Here is a 27024-nt window from a genome sequence, read left to right as displayed (position 1 = left end):
ACTTAAGGAACTGATTCTGACAACTTTAAAAGAACGAAAGATTAGGGGAGACATGGTTACGACATACATGATACTAAAGAAGCTTTGACAGAACAGATAAGGACAAACTGATTTTGAAATGATAGACATGAGAGCTACAGGTATTTTAGGAAATACTTTTTCAGCCCCAGGGTGCTAAATAAATGGAAAGAGCTAGGTTAAAGTAAACTCAACACACAGTTTCAAGAGTAGGTATGTCAGAGCCCAGTAGGCCAGGAACCAATAATACAGGTGCTTGTAGTTTAAGAGGAGGGGCCAGGAGCTCAGACTCAACCCCCGCAAACACAAATAGGTCAGTGCAACTCGGTGGTACAAACAGCCACACAACACTATTGCTCTTCCTCCTCACGTCCCTTCCACTTAACATCCAGTACAGTGGACCCCCGCATAACGATCACCTCCGAATGCGACCAATTATGTAAGTGTATTTATGTAAGTGCGTTTGCACGTGTATGTTTGGGGGTCTGAAATGGACTAATCTACTTCACAATATTCCTTATGGGAACAAATTCTGTCAGTACTGGCACCTGAACATACTTCTGGAGTGAAAAAATATCGTTAACTGGGGGTCCACTGTATTACTTACCTCTACTTCCCAGTGATTCTTACGTACTGGAGTCTACCTGGAGGTTGTTCCAGGGATCAACGTCCCCGCGGCCCGGTTCACGACCAGGCCTCTCGCTGGATCAGGGCCTGATCAATCAGGTTGCTACTGCTGGTCGCACGCAGTCCAACGTACGAACCACAGCAAACAGGCGAAATTATTTATAAACGTTGTCTCTACGTCCACAGCAGGACTCAAACCTGCAAACTCTTTATCAGAGTAACCAGTACTGAACCACGGGTCCAGCTTCATGGTAAAGTACTGGTCACTCTGATACAGAGTTTGCAGGTTCGAGTACTGCTGTGGACGCAGAGACAATGTTTATATATATATATATATATATATATATATATATATATATATATATATATATATATATATATATATATATATATATATATATATATATATATATATATATATATAAGAGAAATCTGCTTTGTTTGCCCCCCAAAAAATTGCCAGCCATGAGTGTGTACATAAGGTGTCAGGTTCACGACAGTGTGAAGTTTTGTATTTACACTGTGACACACGGAGAGCGTGTGTGTATGAACTGACCTGACCTGCAACCATACTGGGGCCCCGACAAACACATACATACATACATAGTAAGCATTATATATATATATATATATATATATATATATATATATATATATATATATATATATATATATATATATATATATATATATATATATATATAAGCCTTCTCCCTGAAAGCTGGCTGCCTTGGATCAAACATGTAGCGCAAGCTACACGCCCAGGTATTGTCCAGTGTGGGTAGATTGGTAAAGCACTGCGTACCTTGTCCTAAGGTTCGTAGGTTCGAGTCTCCTTCAGCCAGAGATCAGTGTTTGTGTATATTTCGCATGCTCTCGCGAATTCCTTGCATATATATATATATATATATATATATATATATATATATATATATATATATATATATATATATATATATATATGCCTCCAGCCTCCTTGGCTGGAGGCAGTGGAGATGTCCTCCTCTGATGAACTGCCTATATATAGTATATACTTGGTTAAATCTGCTTCGCCCGCTCATTGGATTCACTGAAGAAAGATAAGAAGCCAGGCCAGGCACTCTGGCAGGTTGTACGTACACTCAGTGTGCCCACTGTGACCAGAAGTGTAGATAGCAGCTGTTCTACATCGTAAAGAGGAAAGTTTTTCCAACATCAATTCTGGAAGGTTATTATACTCTCTCAGTTCGGGGCTTTCAAAGGCTGGGGCATCGTAAAATAAAGTAGGATAATTTAGGGGAGGATAGACAACTAGCTTTCATCCTTTTAAAGTCAATGCCGAGGAAAGTGCTGTCAGCGGGATTAATAGTTTGAAATAATGTTGGTAGAATTACCAGTGATATGTTAGGTAGAAGGACACCTGGGCAATTAATGCGACATTTTATAACGGGAACGTTTCGCTCTGCAGGAGCTTGACAGAGCTCCTGGAGAGCGAAAAATTGCCACAACAAATGACGCATTAGTTGCACACAGGTGTTTTTACCTAATGTTAATGGTTTGCCCTCCTTGCAAGACGTCTCTTACTCACTCAGTAGTGAGTACTCTGGAGGGCACTAACTCTCATTTGGATGTATTAAGACGGACGCCTATATTCGCACCATGCTCTCTATGGTGGCTGCCAGAGCACCATCATCTAGGAACCAGATGGTGAACTTACAAGCTTACATTTTTACAAGCTTACCTTGGCATGAGGTCAATTTAATGTTTATCACAGAGAAGCTTCTGTGCAGTGTTGAAACGTGAGTAGGTGAACGGATAAAGGTAAGATAAATGGTGGTAAATAGCCTTAGTAAAGCTATTTTGACTGAATTAAAGGCATTGGCAAATATTTATGCCCAGCTGGTAATGTGTGGACACTTGGGAAGGGCTTCTGCTTCACCATCTTCTTTTTGATTATAATAACAATAATAATAATAATAATAATAATAATCTGCTTTACCACCTCTTTGAAACTCTAGTCTCATACACGATCTGGACAACATGGCGGTGGTGGGAGTTGCCAACAACAATTTGCATGATTTCTCCATCATTATTTCTAAGTGCAGAGGAGAATGTACCCCCATAGAAATAAGTTCTGATTGTCTCGAGAACACCTCTGGCGAGGCAAATATTGGTAAATCTTGAAAGTTGTGACAGATGCTGAGCAACATCTCCAACTGCTGGGTTAGACATTTGTTGGATTTATTGTGGTTTTAACCCCTTGAGACCATCTGGGGATCCAGCTGAAGAAAACATGGAAGCCATATATACTTTTGGTTCTTACTGTTAACACCGTCATTCCGGTCGCATAGTCATACGGGGTTACTGATGTTTGCCGCTCTAAGTTGGTGTTTGTCCTCATTAATTAGTCTGATTGCTCCTGCAGTGTTTTTCACTTCAATCTTCTTGCTAATGTATGCTTTAATTTTGAAGATTTGAGATGAGATTTTGTTTTCATTTCTCTGGCAGGTGTTGTTTATTACGTGGAGTAAGATGGAAGAGAGGCTCATTCCTGGAGGATTCTTTTATTACCATCCTCATAGATGTTGCCAAGAGCTTTTTTCCTACTGGGTGGAATGCCTGGGCAAGCATTGCTAAATAGGGAAAGGTTATGCCATACTTTGGTAGGTCTTAGGGTATCATTTTATAGGAGGTCGGTCAGTTTGGGAGCAAATTGTGGGCGAACAGTATTTGGAATGTGTGGCATCGTCTAAACTGATGTAAGATTGTTTCTTTCTGTGAGGTTCTCTGTTGCGTTGAAATTTAGAGTGCTGCCTCTGCCTACTGTGAGTGCAAAGGACTGTTGCTTGTGATTTCCTTAAGGAGTTCTAGAACCTAGACATTGACCCAAGCTGTGGTAGTACTGTGGAATCAAGCTACTGTTTGTTGTGACTGAGGCTGCACTCTGTTTCATACCAAATATATGCTTCGCTTTCTAGAGTCGTTTTCATGAACCAGGATGATCGGCTTATCTCACACCATTGTCAGCTGCAATGATTTATATATAGGTGAATATGGGTGGAGCTGAGCTGAGGATAAGGAACTACGGAGGCCTCCTAGGTAAAGACACAAGTGATGGAGAGCGTGACCAGGAGTGGAATACTGTGGTGGTGGGTAGGCACTGCCACCACTGTGACCAAGAACAATGAATCTCTACCAGTAAACTGAAGTCGACTCCAGTCAGCGTTAGGTGAGGAGCCACTGCATGACAATGATTTGGAACAGTCACTACAGTGGTGTTGGAGAAAACACACACACACACACACACACACACACACACACACACACACACACACACACACACACACACACACACACACACACACACACACACACACACACACACACACACATGGAGGACCAAGCAGGGATAACAGGGAAGGCACTACAGTGGATCAGGGAATACTTGTCAAGAAGACAGCAGCGAGTCATGGTACGTGGCGAGGTGTCAGAGTGGGCACCTGTGACCAGCGGGGTCCCACAGGGGTCAGTCCTAGGACCAGTGCTGTTTCTGGTATTTGTAAACGACATGACGGAAGGAATAGACTCCGAAGTGTCCCTGCTTGCAAATGACGTGAAGTTGATGAGAAGAATTCATTCGATCGAAGACCAGGCAGAACTACAAAGGGATCTGGATAGGCTGCAGACCTGGTCCAATAATTGGCTCCTGGAGTTCAACCCCACCAAGTGCAAAGTCATGAAGATTGGGGAAGGGCAAAGAAGACCGCAGACGGAGTACAGTCTAGGGGGCCAGAGACTACAAACCTCACTCAAGGAAAAAGATCATGGGGTGAGTATAACACCAGGCGCATCTCCTGAAGCGCAAGTCAACCAAATAACTGCTACAGCATATGGGCGCCTAGCAAACCTCAGAACAGCATTCCGACATCTTAATAAGGAATCGTTCAGGACCCTGTACACCGTGTACGTTAGGCCCATATTGGAGTATGCGGCACCAGTTCGGAACCCACACCTAGCCAAGCACGTAAAGAAACTAGAGAAAGTGCAAAGGTTTGCAACAAGACTAGTCCCAGAGTTAAGAGGTATGTCCTACGAGGAGAGGTTAAGGGAAATCAACCTGACGACACTGGAGGACAGGAGAGATAGGGGGGACATGATAACGACATACAAAATACTGAGAGGAATTGACAAGGTGGACAAAGACAGGATGTTCCAGAGATGGGACACAGCAACAAGGGGACACAGTTGGAAGTTGAAGACACAGATGAATCACAGGGATGTTAGGAAGTATTTTTTCAGCCACAGAGTAGTCAGGAAGTGGAATAGTTTGGGAAGCGATGTAGTGGAGGCAGGATCCATACATAGCTTTAAGCAGAGGTATGATAAAGCTCAAGGTTCAGGGAGAGTGACCTAGTAGCGACCAGTGAAGAGGCGGGGCCAGGAGCTCGGACTCGACCCCTGCAACCTCAACTAGGTGAGTACACACACACACACACACACACACACACACACATATATATATATATATATATATATATATATATATATATATATATATATATATATATATATATATATCAATAACAACACTGCACTAGCCAAGGACTCGAACCCATGCCACTTTGGCTTGCCTCATGGTGGACGAAAACACGTGACGCCCTTATCCACTGGACCATACGATCCTTAAGAGTAGCGCATCCAGCGGAACTGAATGTTGTACTCGCTACTACCCAAGGACACACGATGGATGAAATTAGCCTAGAGACATCCACACCATCGTGTGTCCTTGGGTAGTGAGTACAACATTCAGTTCCGCTGGATGCGCTACTCTTATGGATCGTATGGTCCAGTGGATTAGGGTGTCATGTATTTTCGTCCACCATGAGGCAGGCTAAAGCAGCATGTGTTCGAGTCCTTGGCTAGTGCAGTGTTGTTTCTGATCAATATCACTCGTTCGTGGTCACAATAATACATAATGAGTGGTGCACTTAGGAGTCTGTGGAGACAAAGAACTTTGTCCTTGGAGGCAAAGAGGGGAATGTATGAGAGTATAGTTTTACCAACGCTCTTATATGGGTGTGAAGCATGGGTGATGAATGTTGCAGCGAGGAGAAGGCTGGAGGCAGTGGAGATGTCATGTCTGAGGGCAATGTGTGGTGTGAATATAATGCAGAGAATTCGTAGTTTGGAAGTTAGGAGGAGGTGCGGGATTACCAAAACTGTTGTCCAGAGGGCTGAGGAAGGGTTGTTGAGGTGGTTCGGACATGTAGAGAGAATGGAGCGAAACAGAATGACTTCAAGAGTGTATCAGTCTGTAGTGGAAGGAAGGCGGGGTAGGGGTCGGCCTAGGAAGGGTTGGAGGGAGGGGGTAAAGGAGGTTTTGTGTGCGAGGGGCTTGGACTTCCAGCAGGTATGCATGAGCGTGTTCGATAGGAGTGAATGGAGACAAATGGTTTTTACTACTTGACGTGCTGTTGGAGTGTGAGCAAAGTAACATTTATGAAGGGGTTCAGGGAAACCGGCAGGCCGGACTTGAGTCCTGGAGATGGGAAGTACAGTGCCTGCACTCTGAAGGAGGGGTGTTAATGTTGCAGTTTAAAAACTGTAGTGTAAAGCACCCTTCTGGCAAGACAGTGATGGAGTGAATGATGGTGAAAGTTTTTCTTTTTCGGGCCACCCTGCCTTGGTGGGAATCTGCCAGTGTGATAATAAATAAATATATATATATATATATATATATATATATATATATATATATATATATATATATATATATATATATATATATATATATATATATATATATATATATATATATATATATATATATGGAAGAAAGGGCGAAGACCGGAACCGTGGTACTGGAAGCAGCAAACCCAACGCTGCACTACCAACCCGTGAGTTTTACAAAAGGATGCTTTTAAGAAAAAAACATTTCTAGGACATGTGAGCAGCAAGGGCAGTGAGAGTGACCAGACAGTGCCGTGCCTCAGCACCACACGCTGGTTCACCAACACTTGTCTCTCCTACACTCCGTAGTAATCCATCTCAGTCGACTCAGTTTAAGCCCAGCCAGCCAGCCAGCTCACCAGCTCTACAACAACTAGGCCAAATTCCACTTTCAATTCATCCAGGGAAAATTTCTGCTACTTGAAGCTGCCGCCGACAAAACGCTCAAACAAAATCAAAGGAAATATATATAAAGACGAATATGAAAGGAATGTCCTGTAAAGTGCGGGAGTTTTATGCAAATTCTTCTCCAGTCCAGAGCGATGGTTGAGTAAACAACAGCAAGAAGTGTTAAGTACTTATACCAGGAAGGTTGTACCAGTGTGAAGGTTGTACCAGTGTTAAGGTTGTACCAGTGTGAAGGTTGTACCAGTGTGAAGGTTGTACCAGTGTGAAGGTTGTACCAGTGTGAACGTTGTACCAGTGTGAAGGTTGTACCAGTGTGAAGGTTGTACCAGTGTGAAGGTTGTACCAGTGTGAAGGTTGTACCAGTGTGAAGGCTGTACCAGTGTGAAGGTTGTACCAGTGTGAAGGTTGTACCAGTGTGAAGGTTGTACCAGTGTGAAGGTTGTACCAGTGTGAAGGTTGTACCAGTGTGAAGGTTGTACCAGTGTGAAGGTTGTACCAGTGTGAAGGTTGTACCAGTGTGAAGGTTGTACCAGTGTGAAGGTTGTACCAGTGTGAAGGTTGTGCCATTGTGAAGGTTGTACCATTGTGAAGGTTGTACCAGTGTGAAGGTTGTACCAGTGTGAAGGTTGTACCAGTGTGAAGGTTGTACCAGTGTGAAGGTTGTACCAGTGTGAAGGCTGTGCCAGTGTGAAGGTTGTACCAGTGTGAAGGTTGTACCAGTGTGAAGGTTGTACCAGTGTGAAGGTTGTACCAGTGTGAAGGGTGTACCAGTGTGAAGGTTGTACCAGTGTGAAGGTTGTACCAGTGTGAAGGTTGTACCAGTGTGAAGGTTGTACCAGTGTGAAGGTTGTACCAGTGTGAAGGCTGTGCCAGTGTGAAGGTTGTACCAGTGTGAAGGTTGTACCAGTGTGAAGGTTGTACCAGTGTGAAGGTTGTACCAGTGTGAAGGTTGTACCAGTGTGAAGGTTGTACCAGTGTGAAGGTTGTACCAGTGTGAAGGTTGTACCAGTGTGAAGGTTGTACCAGTGTGAAGGTTGTACCAGTGTGAAGGTTGTACCAGTGTGAAGGTTGTACCAGCGTAAAGGTTGTACCAGTGTGAAGGTTGTACCATTGTGAAGGTTGTACCAGTGTGAAGGTTGTACCAGTGTAAAGGTTGTACCAGTGTGAAGGTTGTACCAGTGTGAAGGTGAACCAGTGTGAAGGTTGTACCAGTGTGAAGGTGTACCAGTGTGAAGGTTGTACCAGTGTGAAGGTTGTACCAGTGTGAAGGCAGCTACAATGGTAACATCAGGCAGCTACAATGGTAATATCAGGCAGCTACAATGGTAACACCAGGCAGCTACAATGGTAACACCAGGCAGCTACAATGGTAACACCAGGCAGCTACAATGGTAATACCAGGCAGCTACAATGGTAACACCAGGCAGCTACAACGGTAACACCAGGCAGCTACAATGGTAATACCAGGCAGCTACAATGGTAACGCCAGGCAGCTACAATGGTAATACCAGGCAGCTACAATGGTAACACCAGGCAGCTACAATGGTAACACCAGGTAGCTACAATGGTAACACCAGGCAGCTACAATGGTAACATCAGGCAGCTACAATGATAACACCAGGCAGCTACAATGGTAACACCAGGCAGCTAGAATGGTAACACCAGGCAGCTACAATGGTAACACCAGGCAACTACAATGATAACATCAGGCAGCTACAATGGTAACACCAGGCAGCTACAATGGTAACACCAGGCAGCTACAATGGTAACACCAGGCTGCTACAATGGTAACACCAGGCAGCTACAATGGTAACACCAGGCAGCTACAATGGTAACATCATGCAGCTACAATGGTAACACCAGGCAGCTACAATGGTAACACCAGGTAGCTACAATGGTAACATCAGGCAGCTACAATGGTAACATCAGGCAGCTACAATGATAACACCAGGCAGCTACAATGGTAACACCAGGCAGCTACAATGGTAACACCAGGCAGCTACAATGGTAACACCAGGCAGCTACAATGGTAACACCAGGCAGCCACAATGGTAACATCATGCAGCTACAATGGTAACACCAGGCAGCTACAATGGTAACACCAGGCAGCTACAATGGTAACATCATGCAGCTACAATGGTAACACCAGGCAGCTACAATGGTAACACCAGGTAGCTACAATGGTAACATCAGGCAGCTACAATGGTAACATCAGGCAGCTACAATGATAACACCAGGCAGCTACAATGGTAACACCAGGCAGCTACAATGGTAACACCAAGCAGCTACAATGGTAACACCAGGCAGATACAATGGTAACATCAGGCAGCTACAATGGTAACAGAAGGCAGCTACAATGGTAACACCAGGCAGCTACAATGGTAACACCAGGCAGCTACAATGGTAACACCAGGCAGCTACAATGGTAACACCAGGCAGCTACAATGGTAACACCAGGCAGCTACAATGGTAACACCAGGTAGCTACAATGGTAACATCAGGCTGCTACAATGGTAACATCAGGCAGCTACAATGGTAACACCACATAGTTACAATGGTAACACCAGGCAGCTACAATGGTAACACCAGGCAGCTACAATGGTAACACCAGGCAGCTACAATGGTAACACCAGGCAGTTACAATGGTAACACCAGGCAGCTACAATGGTAACACCAGGTAGCTACAATGGTAACACCAGGCAGCTACAATGGTAACACCAGGCAGCTACAATGGTAACATCAGGCAGCTACAATGGTAACATAAGGTAGCTACAATGGTAACACCAGGCAGCTACAATGGTAACACCAGGCAGCTACAATGGTAACATCAGGCCGCTACAATGGTAACATCAGGCAACTACAATGGTAACACCAGGCAGCTACAATGGTAACATCAGACAGCTACAATGGCAACATCAGGCAGCTACAATGGTAACACCTGGCAGCTACAATGGTAACATCAGGCAGCTACAATGGTAACATCAGGCAGCTACAATGGTAACACCAGGAAGCTACAATGGTAACACCAGGCAGCTACAATGGTAACACCAGGCAGTTACAATGGTAACACCAGGCAGCTACAATGGTAACACCAGGCAGCTACAATGGTAACATCATGCAGCTACAATGGTAACACCAGGCAGCTACAATGGTAACACCAGGCAGCTACAATGGTAATACCAGGCAGCTACAATGGTAACACCAGGCAGCTACAATGGTAACACCAGGCAGCTACAATGGTAACATCATGCAGCTACAATGGTAACACCAGGCAGCTACAATGGTAACACCAGGCAGCTACAATGGTAACACCAGGCAGCTACAATGGTAACATCAGGCAGCTACAATGGTAATACCAGGCAGCTACAATGGTAACATCAGGCAGCTACAATGGTAATACCAGGCAGCTACAATGGTAACACCAGGCAGCTACAATGGTAACACCAGGCAGCTACAATGGTAACACCAGGCAGCTACAATGGTAATACCAGGCAGCTACAATGGTAACATCAGGCAGCTATCCTCCACGACCCACACGTATCCTCCATGACCCACACTTATCCTCCACGACCCACACCTATCCTCCACGACCCACACCTACCCTCCATGATCCACACATATCCTCCACGACCCACACCTATAATCAAAGACCCACACCTATCCTCCACGACCCACACCTATCTACGACCCACACCTATCCTCCACGACCCACACTGATCCTCCATGACCCACACTTATCCTCCACGACCCACACGTATCTTCCACGACTCACCTATCCTCCACGACCCACACCTATCCTCCAGAACCCACACCTATCCTCCACGACCCACACCTATCCTCTAGGACCCACACCTATCCTCCACGACCCACACCTATCCTCCATGACCCACACTTATCCTCCACGGCCCACACCTATCCTCATCGACCCACACCTACCCTCCATGACCCACACCTATCCTCCACGACCCACACCTATCATCCACGATCCACACCTATCCTCCACGACCCACACCTATCCTCCATGACCCACACTTATCCTCCACGACCCACACCTATCCTCCACGACTCACACCTATCCTCCACGACCCACAACTATCCTCCAGAACCCACACTTATCCTCCACGACCCACACCTATTCTCCACGACGCACATCTATCTTCCAAGACCCACACCAATCCTCCACGACCCACACCTATTCTCCACGACCCACACCTATCCTCCACGATCCACACCTATCCTCCACGACCCACACCTATCCTCCGCGATCCACACCTATCCTCCACGACCCACACCTATTCTCCACGACCCACACCTATCCTCCATGACCCACACCTATCCTCCAAGAACCACACCTATTCTCCACGACCCACACCTATCCTGCGCGACCCACACCTATCCTCCACGACCCACACCTATCCTCCACGACCCACACCTATCCTCCACGACCCACATCTATCCTCCACGACCCACACCTATCCTCCACGATCCACACCTATCCTCCACGACCCACACCTATTCTCCACGACTCACACCTGTCCTCCAAGACCCACAACTATCCTCCACGACCCACACCTATCCTCCACGACCCACACCTATCCTCCACGACCCACACCTATTCTCCACGACCCACACCTATCCTCCACGACCCACACCTATCCTCCACGACCCTCACCTATCCTCCACGACCCACACCTATCCTCCACGATCCACACCTATCCTCCACGATCCACACCTATCCTCCACGACTCACACCTATCCTCCACGACCCACACCTATTCTCCACGACCCACACCCATCCTCCACGACCCACACCTATCCTATACTCTCCGACCCACACCTATCCTCCACGACCCACACCTATCATCCACGACCCACACCTATCCTCCACGACCCACACCTATCCTCCACGACCCACACCTATCCTCTACGACCCACACCTATCCTCCACGACCCACACTTATCCTCCATGACCCACACTTATCCTCCACGACCCACACCTATTCTCCACGACTCACACCTATCCTCCACGACCCACACCTGTCCTCCAGAACCCACACCTATCCTCCACGACTCACACCTATCCTCCACGACCCACACCTATTCTCCACGACGCACACCTATCCTCCAAGACCCACACCTATCCTCCACGACCACACCTATCCTCCACGACCCACACCTATCCGCCAAGACCCACACCTATTCGTCACGACCCACACCTATCCTCCAAGACCCACACCTATCCTCCATGACTCACACCTATCCTCCACGACCCACACCTATCCTCCACGACCCACACCTATCCTCCACGACCCACATCTATCCTCCACGACCCACACCTATGCTCCACGATCCACACCTATCCTCCACGACCCACACCTATTCTCCACGACTCACACCTGTCCTCCAAGACCCACAACTATCCTCCACGACCCACACCTATCCTCCACGACACACACCTATCCTCCACGACCCACACCTATTCTCCACGACCCACACCTATCCTCCACGACCCACACCTATCCTCCACGACCCACACCTATCCTCCACGACCCACACCTATCCTCCACGATCCACACCTATCCTCCACGATCCACACCTATCCTCCACGACCCACACCTATTCTCCACGATCCACACTTATCCTCCACGACCCACACCTATCCTCCACGATCCACAAATATCCTCCACGACCCACACCTATCCTCCGCGATCCACACCTATCCTCCACGACCCACACCTATCCTCCACGACCCACACCTATTCTCCATGACCCACACCTATCCTCCACGACCCACACCTATCCTCCACGACCCACACCTATCCTCCACGACCCACACTTATCCTCCACGACCCACACCTATCCTCCACGACCCACACCTATCCTCCACGACCCACACCTATCCTCCACGACCCACACCTATTCTCCACGACCCACACCTATCCTATACGATCCACACCTATCCTCCACGACCCACACCTATCCTCCACGATCCACACCTATCCTCCACGACCCACACCTATTCTCCACGACCCACAACTATCCTCCATGACCCACACCTATCCTCCAAGACCCACACCTATTCTCCACGACCCACACCTATCCTCCACGACCCACACCTATCCTCCACGACCCACACCTATCCTCCACGACCCACACCTATCCTCCACGACCCACACCTATCCTCCACGACCCACACCTATCCACGACCCACACCTATTCTCCACGACCCACACCTATCCTCCACGATCCACACCTATCCTCCACGACCCACACCTATCCTCCGCGATCCACACCTATCCTCCACGACCCACACCTATTCTCCACGACCCACACCTATCCTCCATGACCCACACCTATCCTCCAAGAACCACACCTATTCTCCACGACCCACACCTATCCTGCGCGACCCACACCTATCCTCCACGACCCACACCTATCCTCCACGACCCACACCTATCCTCCACGACCCACATCTATCCTCCACGACCCACACCTATCCTCCACGATCCACACCTATCCTCCACGACCCACACCTATTCTCCACGACTCACACCTGTCCTCCAAGACCCACAACTATCCTCCACGACCCACACCTATCCTCCACGACCCACACCTATCCTCCACGACCCACACCTATTCTCCACGACCCACACCTATCCTCCACGACCCACACCTATCCTCCACGACCCTCACCTATCCTCCACGACCCACACCTATCCTCCACGATCCACACCTATCCTCCACGATCCACACCTATCCTCCACGACCCACACCTATTCTCCACGATCCACACTTATCCTCCACGACCCACACCTAGCCTCCACGATCCACAAATATCCTCCACGACCCACACCTATCCTCCGCGATCCACACCTATCCTCCACGACCCACACCTATCCTCCACGATCCACACCTATTCTCCATGACCCACACCTATCCTCCACGACCCACACCTATCCTCCACGACCCACACCTATCCTCCACGTCCCACACTTATCCTCCACGACCCACACCTATCCTCCACGACCCACAAATATCCACGACCCACACCTATCCTCCACGACCCACACCTATTCTCCACGACCCACACCTATCCTATACGATCCACACCTATCCTCCACGACCCACACCTATCCTCCACGATCCACACCTATCCTCCACGACCCACACCTATTCTCCACGACCCACACCTATCCTCCATGACCCACACCTATCCTCCAAGACCCACACCTATTCTCCACGACCCACACCTATCCTCCACGACCCACACCTATCCTCCACGACCCACACCTATCCTCCACGACCCACACCTATCCTCCACGACCCACACCTATTCTCCACGACCCACACCTATCCACGACCCACACCTATTCTCCACGACCCACACCTATCCTCCACGATCCACACCTATCCTCCACGACCCACACCTATCCTCCACGATCCACACCTATCCTCCACGACCCACACCTATTCTCCACGACCCACACCTATCCTCCATGACCCACACCTATCCTCCAAGAACCACACCTATTCTCCACGACCCACACCTATCCTGCGCGACCCACACCTATCCTCCACGACCCACACCTATCTTCCACGACCCACACCTATCCTCCACGACCCACACCTATCCTCCACGACCCACACCTATTCTCCACGACCCACACCTATCCTCCACGACCCACACCTATCCTCCACGACCCACACCTATCCTCCACGACCCACACCTATCCTCCACGACCCACACCTATCCTCCACGACCCACACCTATCCTCCACGACCCACACCTATCCTCCACGGTAGATAATGACGCTCCCTCCTAGGGAAGGATTCATTAGGCCCAGCTCCTTGGATCAAGAACATCTCAGTAGCATCAAGGCACCTAATTCAAGGTAAGGTGTACCCCTGTATATGTACTCTGAGAGGTGTAGTGTACTCCTGTATATGTACTCTGAGAGGTGTAGTGTACTCCTGTATATGTACTCTGAGAAGTGTAGCGTACTGATGTGTATGTACAATGATAGGTGTAGTGTACTCATATATGTGTACACCGAGAAGTGTAGTGTACTCCTGTATATGTACTCTGGGAGGTGTAGTGTACTCATGTATATGTACAGTGAGAGGTGTAGTGTACTCCTGTATATGTACTCTGGGAGGTGTAGTGTACTCGTGTATATGTACTCTGATAGGTGTAGTGCACTCATGTATATGTACAGTGAAAGGTGTAGTGTACTCCTGTATATGTACTCTGGGAGGTGTAGTGTACTCCTGTATATGTACACTGAAAGGTGTAGTGTACTCATGTATATGTACAGTGAGAGGTGTAGTGTACTCCTGTATATGTACTCTGGGAGGTGTAGTGTACTCCTGTATATGTACACTGAGAGGTGTAGTGTACTTCTGTATATGTACAATGATAGGTGTAGTGGACTCATATATATGTACACCGAGAAGTGTAGTGTACTCCTGTATATGTATTCTGGGAGGTATAGTGTACTCGTGTATATGTACTCTGATAGGTGTAGTGTACTCATGTATATGTACAGTGAGAGGTGTAGTGTTCTCATTGTATATTATCGTTTATTAATGATTAATTTAAACCTTATTTTAGAGGTTCAATTATTGTAATCTGATGGTCGATAAGTTTAAACCCGCTGAACCATTTACCAACTCCGCTCTGGCTGAAAAAAAAATTACGTACATGTTTGCTTTAAAAAGCTTCTCCTTCTTCTGTTGGGTTTCAGGGCCACTGACAGCATACGTTGTATCGAGCCCGACTTTATTTAAAAAGCCTCTTACTCTTCTCACTAAAGAGTGAGTTTCGAAATTCACTCTTTTTCAACGAGTTATTTACATTATTTCGCGAGTCAGTTCACCTTATTATTGTTAAAGCTCAGTGCGGATTTTTTTCAGTGAGAATAAAGATCTTTCTTCACCTATATACAAAGCCAGATAATATATATACAAAGCCAGATAATATATATACAAAGCCAGATAATATATACAAAGCCAGATAATATATACAAAGCCAGATAATATATACAAAGCCAGATAATATATACAAAGCCAGATAATATATACAAAGCCAGATAATATATACAAAGCCAGATAATGTAAAATAACTAGTCGTCGTGCGAATTCAGTAAATTTTTCTTGCGAATTAATAAAGATTAAATTGTTCTTTATTAATATAGTTGAGTTTATCAGATTATAATCTGATAATCTAATAATTATTATTATTAGATTGATGGGAAAGTGTTAAACCCGTAGGTGTTACACAGCACCTATGGTATGTAAGGTAATCGAGTTTGACCCAAGGAAGGGGAAGGTCACGCCAATTCCCTGGATCAAGATCCCCACAGTTCATCAATGTGTTAGTGTTTCAGTAACAAAATCTATACATATATAGCGATATAATATAGCAATAGTGAAACATTCATACAGGACATGTTTCGCTCGTTGGATTTACAAAGGTTCCAGTAAGGGAAACATTTCGTAATAAACTATTAAAGTGTCATTTGTTGGAGAGTCAAGTGTAAACACTTGAGAACAATGGTCATGCAAGAACCCCCGGAGACCAGTCTCAGGGGGAGTGCGGCGCCGCTCGCCAAACACCGTGGCATCCCTCCAGTATGTTTTGTCTGGCTCTCACGAAAAATGTTTGCTGAAAATCTCGGGTTTCCCCAAGTTTCCCCAGCAGTCTCTCTTCTTCACTAAGTTTACACGCTGTAAAACTTCCCATTCTTCTTGGCTTGTTTTTCAGTGCGCCGAAGATGGTTCAAGGCTGAAGAGTGTCCCGTCTGGTCAGAAGCGGGAGTCGAGATACTTGTCCAAACTTTTGCGGACCCGACATATGTTTATGCTGCCTCACACTTCATAGAGAACGAACGGTGTAACGTTCTATTTTTCTTTCTTTCACTCCGCAATAGGTTTACAACGAAAAGTTTCTTCGATACACCGAAGAAAGTCACCGAAACGAGAGTTCGAGAGGCTTCGCCGATGACCTTGACCACTGGTCCACTTATCAAACCCTGACGCGAAAATACGATTAACCATTTCAACATAAAAATTGACACTGGGAAAGAAGTTCCCAATATTTACACCGAAATGTATACCTTTAGGTGTATAAACACTAAAAGTTTACCTTCGTCCCTATTTCAGAGATTCAGGCACTCTTGATGTGCGGGTGAATTGCGCCCATAAAGACCCACGTGTAGAAGGTAGGCCTTAAACCTAAGAAAATAAACCAAGGACGCTATTCATTACCTGTCAGTACTGTAGGTGTGTGTGTATGTAGGTGCAGGCAGGAGCAGGAAGAGGAGTTAAGAAACAGAAGAAGCGGGCCCTGGAGCGAGCAGAAGCGGGTGTGTAGCAGGCAGAGCAGGGCGGAGAGCAGTGCGGCTTGACCCGGGTCTTCCTCCAGACTGGGCTGCTGGCTTCAGCCTCCCATATTGACGCTCCCAACACTGCGCGAGCATCATCCCCTCATCTCAAGCCCTCGCTACCCCCCTAACTTTAACTTACACTTCTTCCACTATCCCAACTTATCCTGGAAGTTTTCTCCAACTCACTGGTCACCATCGACTGATGTCTATCATTGTGGGTTGGTGTTACTTTCCCATAAGTCGTCGGATTCACATTTGCGTGTCCATATGAGGTTCAAATAATCTGTCAGGTAAGGATACGAACACAGATTGAGTGATTATTGTTTGTTTTTGTTCTGTTCAGGTGTTTCAACGAAGATACTCGATAAGGTGTCTTTAGGAACGACGGCGGAATTAAACAAATATGGTTTGGTTCAACACCGCTGGTTTTACTTCCTTCATTGTACAAAACTCGAAGAGAATCGAAATATATATCCTGCATTTTTAGGGGCACTTTTTCCAGTGTTCGAAAAAGTTTTATATTTTTTTATTATTATTAATTTTGTAGAGTTAAATCTTACTCACTGGTTTACCCTAATAGTTTACATTACTTCGTAGTCATAAACTATCTTATAAAAGGTTCTTTACACTGAATTGACACAAGAAATATGTAGGGTCGTTAGGCGAAACTTTCTATTGAAACTGGCAGCGTCGTTCCCTAAGTGAATGTTTTAAGGATCATTTTATCGTTTGTCACGAGACAAGGAATAGGCCCGATACCAGACTCACTAGATATTCCTTAACACTAGATGATGTTACTGGGGATGCAAGCCGACAAGCTTTGAGTTTCGTTTGTAACTGTGTGTGAGAATGGAAGCTCCAAGGTTCAACCTGGCGCTAGGCTTCACAGCCTTCTGATCAGTGCTTCTGAGTGTGGCAAATGGCACGGGTGAGGCGATACAAATATAGATATATATATATATATATAGCAGGGTTTTATAAGCCCAGCTTGTGTGAGGAGAGCCGCGACTCTCACCACTCAGCTACGGTTGTTGACATACAAGCCAACGAACAACCTTCTTCGACATTCTGTGTTTGTGTACAAGTCAACGATTAATACTACTTTTATACCCACAAGATGATGTCTTGTATTGCTTCAGTTAATAATAGCAGAATTATGATTGCAATTATCATGTAAGGTGAGATATTGTATAAAGAGGAGAGAAGGGAGAAAGTGGAATGAGAGATATCGAGTCTGAGAGAGGAAGTGAGAGACAAATGAGAGGGCAAGTGAGTAAAGGAGTGAGAAGCAGAATTCGGGAGAGGTGGGCAAATGGAACTTAGGAGTAGCCTGACCTCACTCTATTATTTACCTGGTCAATTGCAGGTGACAGCCTCCCTCCATCTCTTGCTCTATCTCTTCTTTATCTCTCTGTCAACTGTACCCTGACGACCCTCTCTCTATGTCACCTACATCCTGACGACCTTCTCTTTCTGTCATCTGCACCCTGACGACCCTGTCTCTCTGTAAGCTGCACCCTGACGATCCTCTCTTTCTTTCTCCTGCACCCTGACGACCCTCTCTTTCTGTCATCTGCACCCCGACGACCCTGTCTCTCTGTCAGCTGCACCCTGACGACCCTCTCTTTCTGTCACCTACACCCTGACGACCCTCTCTTTCTGTCACTTGCACTCTGATGACCCTCTCTTTCCGTCTTCTGCACCCTGAACGACCCTCTCTTTCTGTCGCCTGCGCCCTGACGACCCTCTCTTTCTGTCGCCTGCACCCTGACGACCCTCTCTTTCTGTCTCCTGCGCCCTGACGACCCTCTCTTTCTGTCGCCTGCACCCTGACGACTCTCCCTCTCACATGTACCCCTGAAAACCCTCCCTGTCCCTCTCTGCCTCCCTCCCTGTCTACCTGTTTGTCTTCCTCTCTCTCTCTCTCTCTCTCTCTCTCTCTCTCTCTCTCTCTCTCTCTCTCTCTCTCTCTCTCTCTCTCTCTCTCTCTCTCTCTCTCTCTCTCTCTCTCTCTCGATCTCTCTCTCTGCCTTCATCTCTGGCTTCCTCTCTGTCTCCCTCTCTGCCTCCCTCCCTCTCCCTCTCTGCCTCCCTCTCTGCCTCCCTCTCTGCCTCCCTCTCTGTCTCCCTCTCTGCCTCCCTCTCTGTCTCCCTCTCTGTCTCCCTCTCTGTCTTTCTCTTACCATCTTTACCACACTGGGTACCCAGGACATAGCCTCAAAGAGTAGCACAAGTAGCAGTAGCGGTAGTAGTAGTAGTAGTAGTAATAGCAGTAGTAGTAATAGTTGTAACAGTAGTAGTAGTAATAACAGTAGTAGTAGCAGTAGTAACAGTAGTAGTAGCAGTAGTTGTAGTAGTAACAGTAGTAGTAGTAGCAGTAGTAAAAGTAGCAGTAGTAGCAGTAGCAGCAGTAGTCGTAGTAGATACAGTAGCGCTACTGAAATTGTTGTAGAATAAGCTGTAGCACCCTGGTGTCATGTAGCATCAGTTGTAGCACCCTGGTGTCATGTAGCATCAGTTGTAGCACCCTGGTGTCATGTAGCATCAGTTGTAGCACCCTGGTGTCATGTAGCATCAGTTGTAGCACCCTGGTGTCATGTAGCATCAGTTGTAGCACCCTGGTGTCATGTAGCATCAGTTGTAGCACCCTGGTGTCATGTAGCATCAGTTGTAGCACCCTGGTGTCATGTAGCATCAGTTGTAGCACCCCGGTGTCATGTAGCATCAGTTGTAGCACCCTGGTGTCATGTAGCATCAGTTGTAACACCCTGGTGTCATGTAGCATCAGTTGTAGCACCCTGGTGTCATGTAGCATCAGTTGTAGCACCCTGGTGTCATGTAGCATCAGTTGTAACACCCTGGTGTCATGTAGCATCAGTTGTAGCACCCTGGTGTCATGTAGCATCAGTTGTAGCACCCTGGTGTCATGTAGCATCAGTTGTAGCACCCTGGTGTCATGTAGCATCAGTTGTAACACCCTGGTGTCACGTAGCATCAGTTGTAGTACCCTGGTGTCACGTAGCATCAGTTGTAGCACCCTGGTGTCACGTAGCATCAGTTGTAGCACCCTGGTGTCACGTATCATCAGTTGTAGCACCCTGGTGTCATGTAGCATCAGTTGTAGTACCCTGGTGTCATGTAGCATCAGTTGTAGCACCCTGGTGTCATGTAGCATCAGTTGTAGCACCCTGGTGTCATGTAGCATCAGTTGTAGTACCCTGATGTCAACTGTCATCAGTCATGTGACTCGACTTCGTGTAGGCTATACTGGCCCTGGTCACTGTGACCCCGCCCTGAGTCTCTCTCCCCGTCCTTATGAAGGACGGGGAGAGAGCCTTCTTCTATACTACTCATGCTTCAAGGTAGTGGAGGGTAGGGAGAGAGCCTTCTGCTATACTATATCCTCACCTCAGTCACGTAGAAAGAATGAGAGGTATCCTGGGTAGTTCTCGGTACAATCTTCACACTCTTCAGTCTTTATCTTCCTCTCTTTCTCTCTAATTCCCTTGTTTCTTCTTGTATATGTGTTCCTTCAGTCTTTTTATTCTATATCTGGCTACCACTACCACCTCATCATTCCACCAGTCTTCTCTTCCCTTGTGCACCCACCTTTGTGCACCCACCTTTGTGCACCCACCTTTGTGCGCCCACCCTCGTGCACCCACCCTCGTGCACCCACCCTCGTGCACCCACCCTCGTGCACCCACCCTCGTGTACCCACCCTCGTGCACCCACCCTTGTGCACCCAACCTCGTGCACCCACCCTCGTGTACCCACCCTCGTGCACCCACCCACGTGCACCCACCCTCGTGCACCCACCCTCGTGCACCCACCCTCGTGCACCCACCCTTGTGCACCCACCTTCCTGTACCCACCCTCCTGCACCCACCTTCCTGCACCCACCCTCATGCACCCACCTTCCTGCACCCACCCTCATGCACCCACCTTCCTGCACCCACCCTCATGCACCCACCTTCCTGCACCCACCCTCATGCACCCACCTTCCTGCACCCACCCTCATGCACCCACCCAGAGTGTTTTTACATTCTCAATACTTTGAAAAGGGAAACGGAGGTGAAAGGGCTTCTGATCCAAGGAAGGGAAGCCACCTACCCTTCCCTGAACCAAAAATTGATTACTCCCCCTCATTTCCCTGACGTTGTATAACCCTAACGGGTTTAGCGATACCCTCATGGGTACAATATGTAACGACAGTTTGCCATAACTCTCACTCTCTTTAATTCGCTTTCACTACCCTTCCACTAACACCATTTTATTTGCCTTTTACTTTGTTCTTACTTTAACTACCATTAAGTAACTATTACGTCGCTCCTCTGAAGCCAAGAAGATGCGGAGGTGTGTGTGTGTCGCCTTAACCTCTCAGTCACTAACAAACTGCAGTTTAGCAAACTGCTCGTTGCTACTGTTGTTGTTGCTGCTGTTGCTGCTGCTGCTGCTGCTGCTGCTGCTGCTGCTGCTGCTGCTGCTGCTGCTGCTGTTGCTGGTGCTGCTGCTGCTGCTGCTGCTGCTGCTGTTGCTGGTGCTGCTGCTGCTGCTGTTGCTGCTGCTGCTGCTGCTGCTCATCATACCTCGCTCGCTTATTTTATCACATTCTTAAAAGACTTGCTCAGACACAACACACTCACACACAACACACTCACCAGAGACACATTCGCTCACTGAACACACTCACTAAAAAAAATACCCACTTCAAACAAAATAATTCACAGAAAACAGAAGACCATCACAAAACTTACATTCACCCAGAACGCAGTTTTTAACATAACATCAAACCAAACGTAAGATAAGATTTCGTTCGGATTTTTAAGTCCGGAGGGTTAGCCACCCAGGATAACCCATGAAAGTCAGTGCATTATCGAGGACTGTCTAACTTATTTCCATTGTGGTCCTCAATCTTGTCACCCAGGATGCCACCCACACCAGTCGACTAACACCCAGGTACCTACTTGCTGCTAGGTGAACAGAACAGGTGTAAGGAAACTCGTCGAAATGTTCCCACCCCGCCGGGAATCGAACCCGGGCCCTCCGTGTGTGAAACGAGAGTTTTGCCAACCAGGTCACAGGGCCTTGTACTCGACCAAATTAAACTAACAACCAACACACTCAGGGGAAACACACTCACCCAGAACACACTAACTAAAAGGCACTCACTCACCCAAACACACATACGCACGTGAAAAACTCGCTTATAACACACAAAAAAACAAATGACTGAGGTGCGAGTATAGGACAGCATCACTTGACGGGTAATTGACTGCAATCATGCGGCGCCTTCCTCTTAGGTGATAACTGTGAAAGACTTGAGGTACATCCCTCCGTGACACTCCAGAGTTAACGAGGTAGGTATCAGAGGCACTCCAGGGGCCTCCCAGGCACTCAGGCACTCTTGGACAAATATTGGGTTAATAAACTTCCCGCTACGAGGCTAGTAACACACTCTCAGAGACTCTTACAAGTGGAGAAATCAAACGCAAGCAAACATCTTCTGAGGAAGACACGTGTGGCAGACATTTTGCTGTAAGAGCTGGGCCCTCACCTCTCTCTCTCTCTCTCTCTCTCTCTCTCTCTCTCTCTCTCTATCCAAAATTCATTATCTATTTACTACCTTGCTTTTGTTCTCATTTCTTTTAATCCCTTACCCCTATTTGTACCTTCCTTTTACTTGCCCCTTTCTCCACCTCATCCAATCAATCTCTCTCTCCTTCATCCCTCCCACTCTACTCCCACATCTTTAATCAACATTAAGAGACCATTTTGACTCACATCTAATGCGTCCTCTCTCTTTGTCTTTACAGAGAGAGAGAGCGAGATAGAGAGGGAGAAAGAGAGAAAGAGGAAGAGAGAGAGAGCCTTCTCCATTACGTGAAGGATGCTAAAGAGTAACCAGGCGCTACCAGAGAGTCGGAGAAAGTATTCAAGAGCGCCGCTCTCAGCGCCGCTCTCAGCGCCGCTCTCAGAGACGTGTTGACGCTCTTTTATACATGTGACGTCATTGCTAGGCTACCAAAAAGACAACTTTTTATAGATTTTCATTACTTCTTACTCTGTTTTTTTTTTTTAGTTTATCAGCCCCACGCACACCATCGGTCATCCCAAGCCGTCTTACCACATGATCCCGTTGACCCCGTGGAAGTGATACAGCCTAGTCCATCATTTAGTGCAGTCAGTGTATCTCCCGCCACCAGAGGCCAGGTTGGGCTATCCTGCATAAATATTACATTCCTCACACTCCAACAGCACGTCGAATCCACTCACTCTGTTTTAAAACACTCGCACATGTTAGTTGGATGCTAGAATCCCTTACTGCTCAGAATTTCCTTCACGCCCTCCTACCAATCCTCCCTCGACCGTCCCCAGTCACCCTCTTCCAATCCTTTCTCGACTGTCCCCAGTAACCACCTTCCAAATTTCTCTCGATCGTACCCAGTCACCCCCTTCCAATCCTTTCTCAACCGTCCTCATTCACCATCTTCCAATCCTTCTTCGACCGTACTCAGTCACCATCTTCCAATCCTTCCTCGACCATCCCCAGTCACCATTTTCCAATCTTTCTTCGACCGTCCCCAGTCACCATCTTCCAATCCTTCCTCAACCGTCCCCAGTCACCATCTTCCAATCCTTCCTCAACCGTCCCCAGTCACCATCTTCCAATCCTTCCTCAACCGTCCCCAGTCACCATCTTCCAATCCTTCCTCAACCGTCCCCAGTCACCATCTTCCAATCTTTCATCGACCGTCTCCAGTCACCATATTCCAATCTTTCCTCAACCGTCCCCAGTCACCACCTTCCACCAACCATCTTAACCAACCCGTTTTGTTCCATTCTTTATAAAACACCAAATTCTGACAAGGAACCTTCATCCCCACCCTAAATTATACCACATTGTCTTCTAATTTCTTCACCCCAAGTGCATTAGTTTGTATCAGTGGTCAATGTTTATTACACTTTTGGCTTTGGTCTTCACCCCTTATCTCTCGCATTCACACCATGTGTACACATTGATTCCAGAGACATCTCCACTTTTTCCAGCCTCCTCTTTGTTACAACATTCAAGAAGAATGACTCTTAATCATTCAAAAGTGCTGGCACCTTTATTCTCTGAGACATTACCTCCTTTTGGCATCCAGTGACAAGCTTCTTTCTTTCGTTCTTTCTTTCCACAGACTCGTCACCATGCCTGCTATCCTACTTTCTTCATCTGTTCTATGAATGACCTCATCTTTCACGGTTCCTTCCGCTGACATCCATTTCAGAATTTTACCAAAACATTCACCTCTTCCATACTCCATGCCTTCAATGTGATATCCAGTCTTTCTTTGCTCAGACATCTTATAACTCTCATCACTCTCCTATTTTCTGTGTTCACTTTCAACTTCCATCTTCTACACACTTTCAAACTCCTCCACCAACCTCTACAACTTCTCTTCAGAATTTCCTAAGAGCACTGTGTCATCAGCAAAGTGCAGCTGTGACACCTCCAATGTTTTATCACATTCATTATCTTTTAAACCCGTTCCTTTACCTCGCTCTTTATTATTATTATTATTATTATTATTATTATTATTATTATTATTATTATTATTATTATTATTATTATTATTATTATTATTATTATTATTATTATTATTGCTGCCATTTTTAAGGCTGACGTTTCAATTATAAAATCAATTGCATAAATGGCAGAATTTACGACTTTCTCTCATCCCACTACCGCAGAGAGAGAGAGAGAGAGAGAGAGAGAGAGAGAGAGAGAGAGAGAGAGAGAGAGAGAGAGAAAGAGACAGAGAGAGAAGAATGAAAGGACAATGAGATGTGAGCTTTTACACAACAAGACGGGCAGCAAACAGTAACTGCACTTTGGCTGTAACCTCCAGAACATCGCATCATGTGAGATCATTTATTCCCAGGATGACTAGAGTCTGGAACATGTTGACCAAATGAAATCACTGGTTCACAAATGGCTCCATCTTCATCATGTTCCTTATTTGCATAACTCAACAATAAAAAGAAAGAGAGAGAGAGAGAGAGAGAGAGAGAGAGAGAGAGAGAGAGAGAGAGAGAGAGAGAGAGAGAGAGAGAGAGAGAGAGAGAGAGAGAGAGAGAGAGAGAGAGACAGACAGACAGACAGACAGACAGACAGACAGAGACAGAGGCAGAAAGACAGACAAGAGACAGAGATAGAAAGACAGAGAGAGAGAGAAAAAGAGAGAGAATTGGATGTATTTGCTAAACATTTTGCTTCCAAGATACCAATCCCTGATCCAGTTAGGAAACCTCCTTTCCTAACGGTAAGAACTGTCTCAAAGTTGTCAGAGGCGACAATAAGGGCAGGATAAAGTGCATCTCCTTAAATCCTCCAGCGAGAGAAGGCTGTGACTCCTCACAAGACGAGCCCAACACTGTTGAGTAGACATGCAGACCAGCTGCCATCACCTCCATCAACTCTGCCTAACACAAACTAAATGACCATCTTTCAGGAAAAAAAACAAAAGAAAGAGCAGAGCGGTAGTCAGCAGAGCAACATGGCAACAGCAGAGCAACATGGCAACAGCAGAGCAACATGGCAACAGCAGAGAAACATGGCAACAGCAGAGCAACATGGCAACAGCAGAGCAACATGGCAACAGCAGGACTAATAACGTAGCAACAACAACACTAACAACGAAGCAACAACAACACTAACAACGTAGCAACAACAACACTAACAACGTAGCAACAACAACACTAACACCGTAGCAACAACAACACTAACAACGTAGCAACAACAACACTAACACCGTAGCAACAACAACACTAACAACGTAGCAACAACAACAACACTAACAACGTAGCAACAACAACACTAACAACGTAGCAACAACAACAACACTAACAACGTAGCAACAACAACACTAACAACGTAGCAACAACAACAACACTAACAACGTAGCAACAACAACACTAACACCGTAGCAACAACAACACTAACAACGTAGCAACAACAACAACACTAACAACGTAGCAACAACAACAACACTAACAACGTAGCAACAACAACACTAACAACGTAGCAACAACAACACTAACACCGTAGCAACAACAACACTAACAACGTAGCAACAACAACAACACTAACACCGTAGCAACAACAACACTAACACCGTAGCAACAACAACACTAACAACGTAGCAACAACAACACTAACAACGTAGCAACAACAACAACACTAACAACGTAGCAACAACAACACTAACAACGTAGCAACAACAACACTAACAACGTAGCAACAACAACACTAACAACGTAGCAACAACAACACTAACAACGTAGCAACAACAACACTAACAACGTAGCAACAACAACACTAACACCGTAGCAACAACAACACTAACAACGTAGCAACAACAACAACACTAACACCGTAGCAACAACAACACTAACACCGTAGCAACAACAACACTAACAACGTAGCAACAACAACACTAACAACGTAGCAACAACAACAACACTAACAACGTAGCAACAACAACACTAACAACGTAGCAACAACAACACTAACAACGTAGCAACAACAACAACACTAACAACGTAGCAACAACAACAACACTAACAACGTAGCAACAACAACACTAACACCGTAGCAACAACAACACTAACAACGTAGCAACAACAACAACACTAACACCGTAGCAACAACAACACTAACAACGTAGCAACAACAACACTAACAACGTAGCAACAACAACAACACTAACAACGTAGCAACAACAACACTAACAACGTAGCAACAACAACAACACTAACAACGTAGCAACAACAACAACACTAACACCGTAGCAACAACAACACTAACAACGTAGCAACAACAACACTAACA

General features: G+C 46.5%; 1 protein-coding gene across 1 annotated transcript in view; it reads right to left on the bottom strand.

Moving 5' to 3' along the window:
* Nucleotides 1-17173, bottom strand: part of LOC128688629 (endothelin-converting enzyme homolog) — a 542574-nt gene extending 525401 nt beyond the window's left edge. The window contains exon 1 of the mRNA XM_053776540.2: nucleotides 17029-17173. The gene's annotated coding sequence lies outside the window, so the exon portion shown is untranslated. The remainder of the gene's footprint in view (nucleotides 1-17028) is intronic.
* Nucleotides 17174-27024: the final 9851 nt, after the last annotated feature.

Source organism: Cherax quadricarinatus, chromosome 13, assembly GCF_038502225.1.
Source record: "Cherax quadricarinatus isolate ZL_2023a chromosome 13, ASM3850222v1, whole genome shotgun sequence".
Classification (NCBI taxonomy): Eukaryota; Metazoa; Arthropoda; class Malacostraca; order Decapoda; family Parastacidae; genus Cherax; species Cherax quadricarinatus.
The sequence above is the reverse complement of the archived record's forward strand: the minus strand, read 5'-3'. Positions and strand labels throughout refer to the sequence as shown.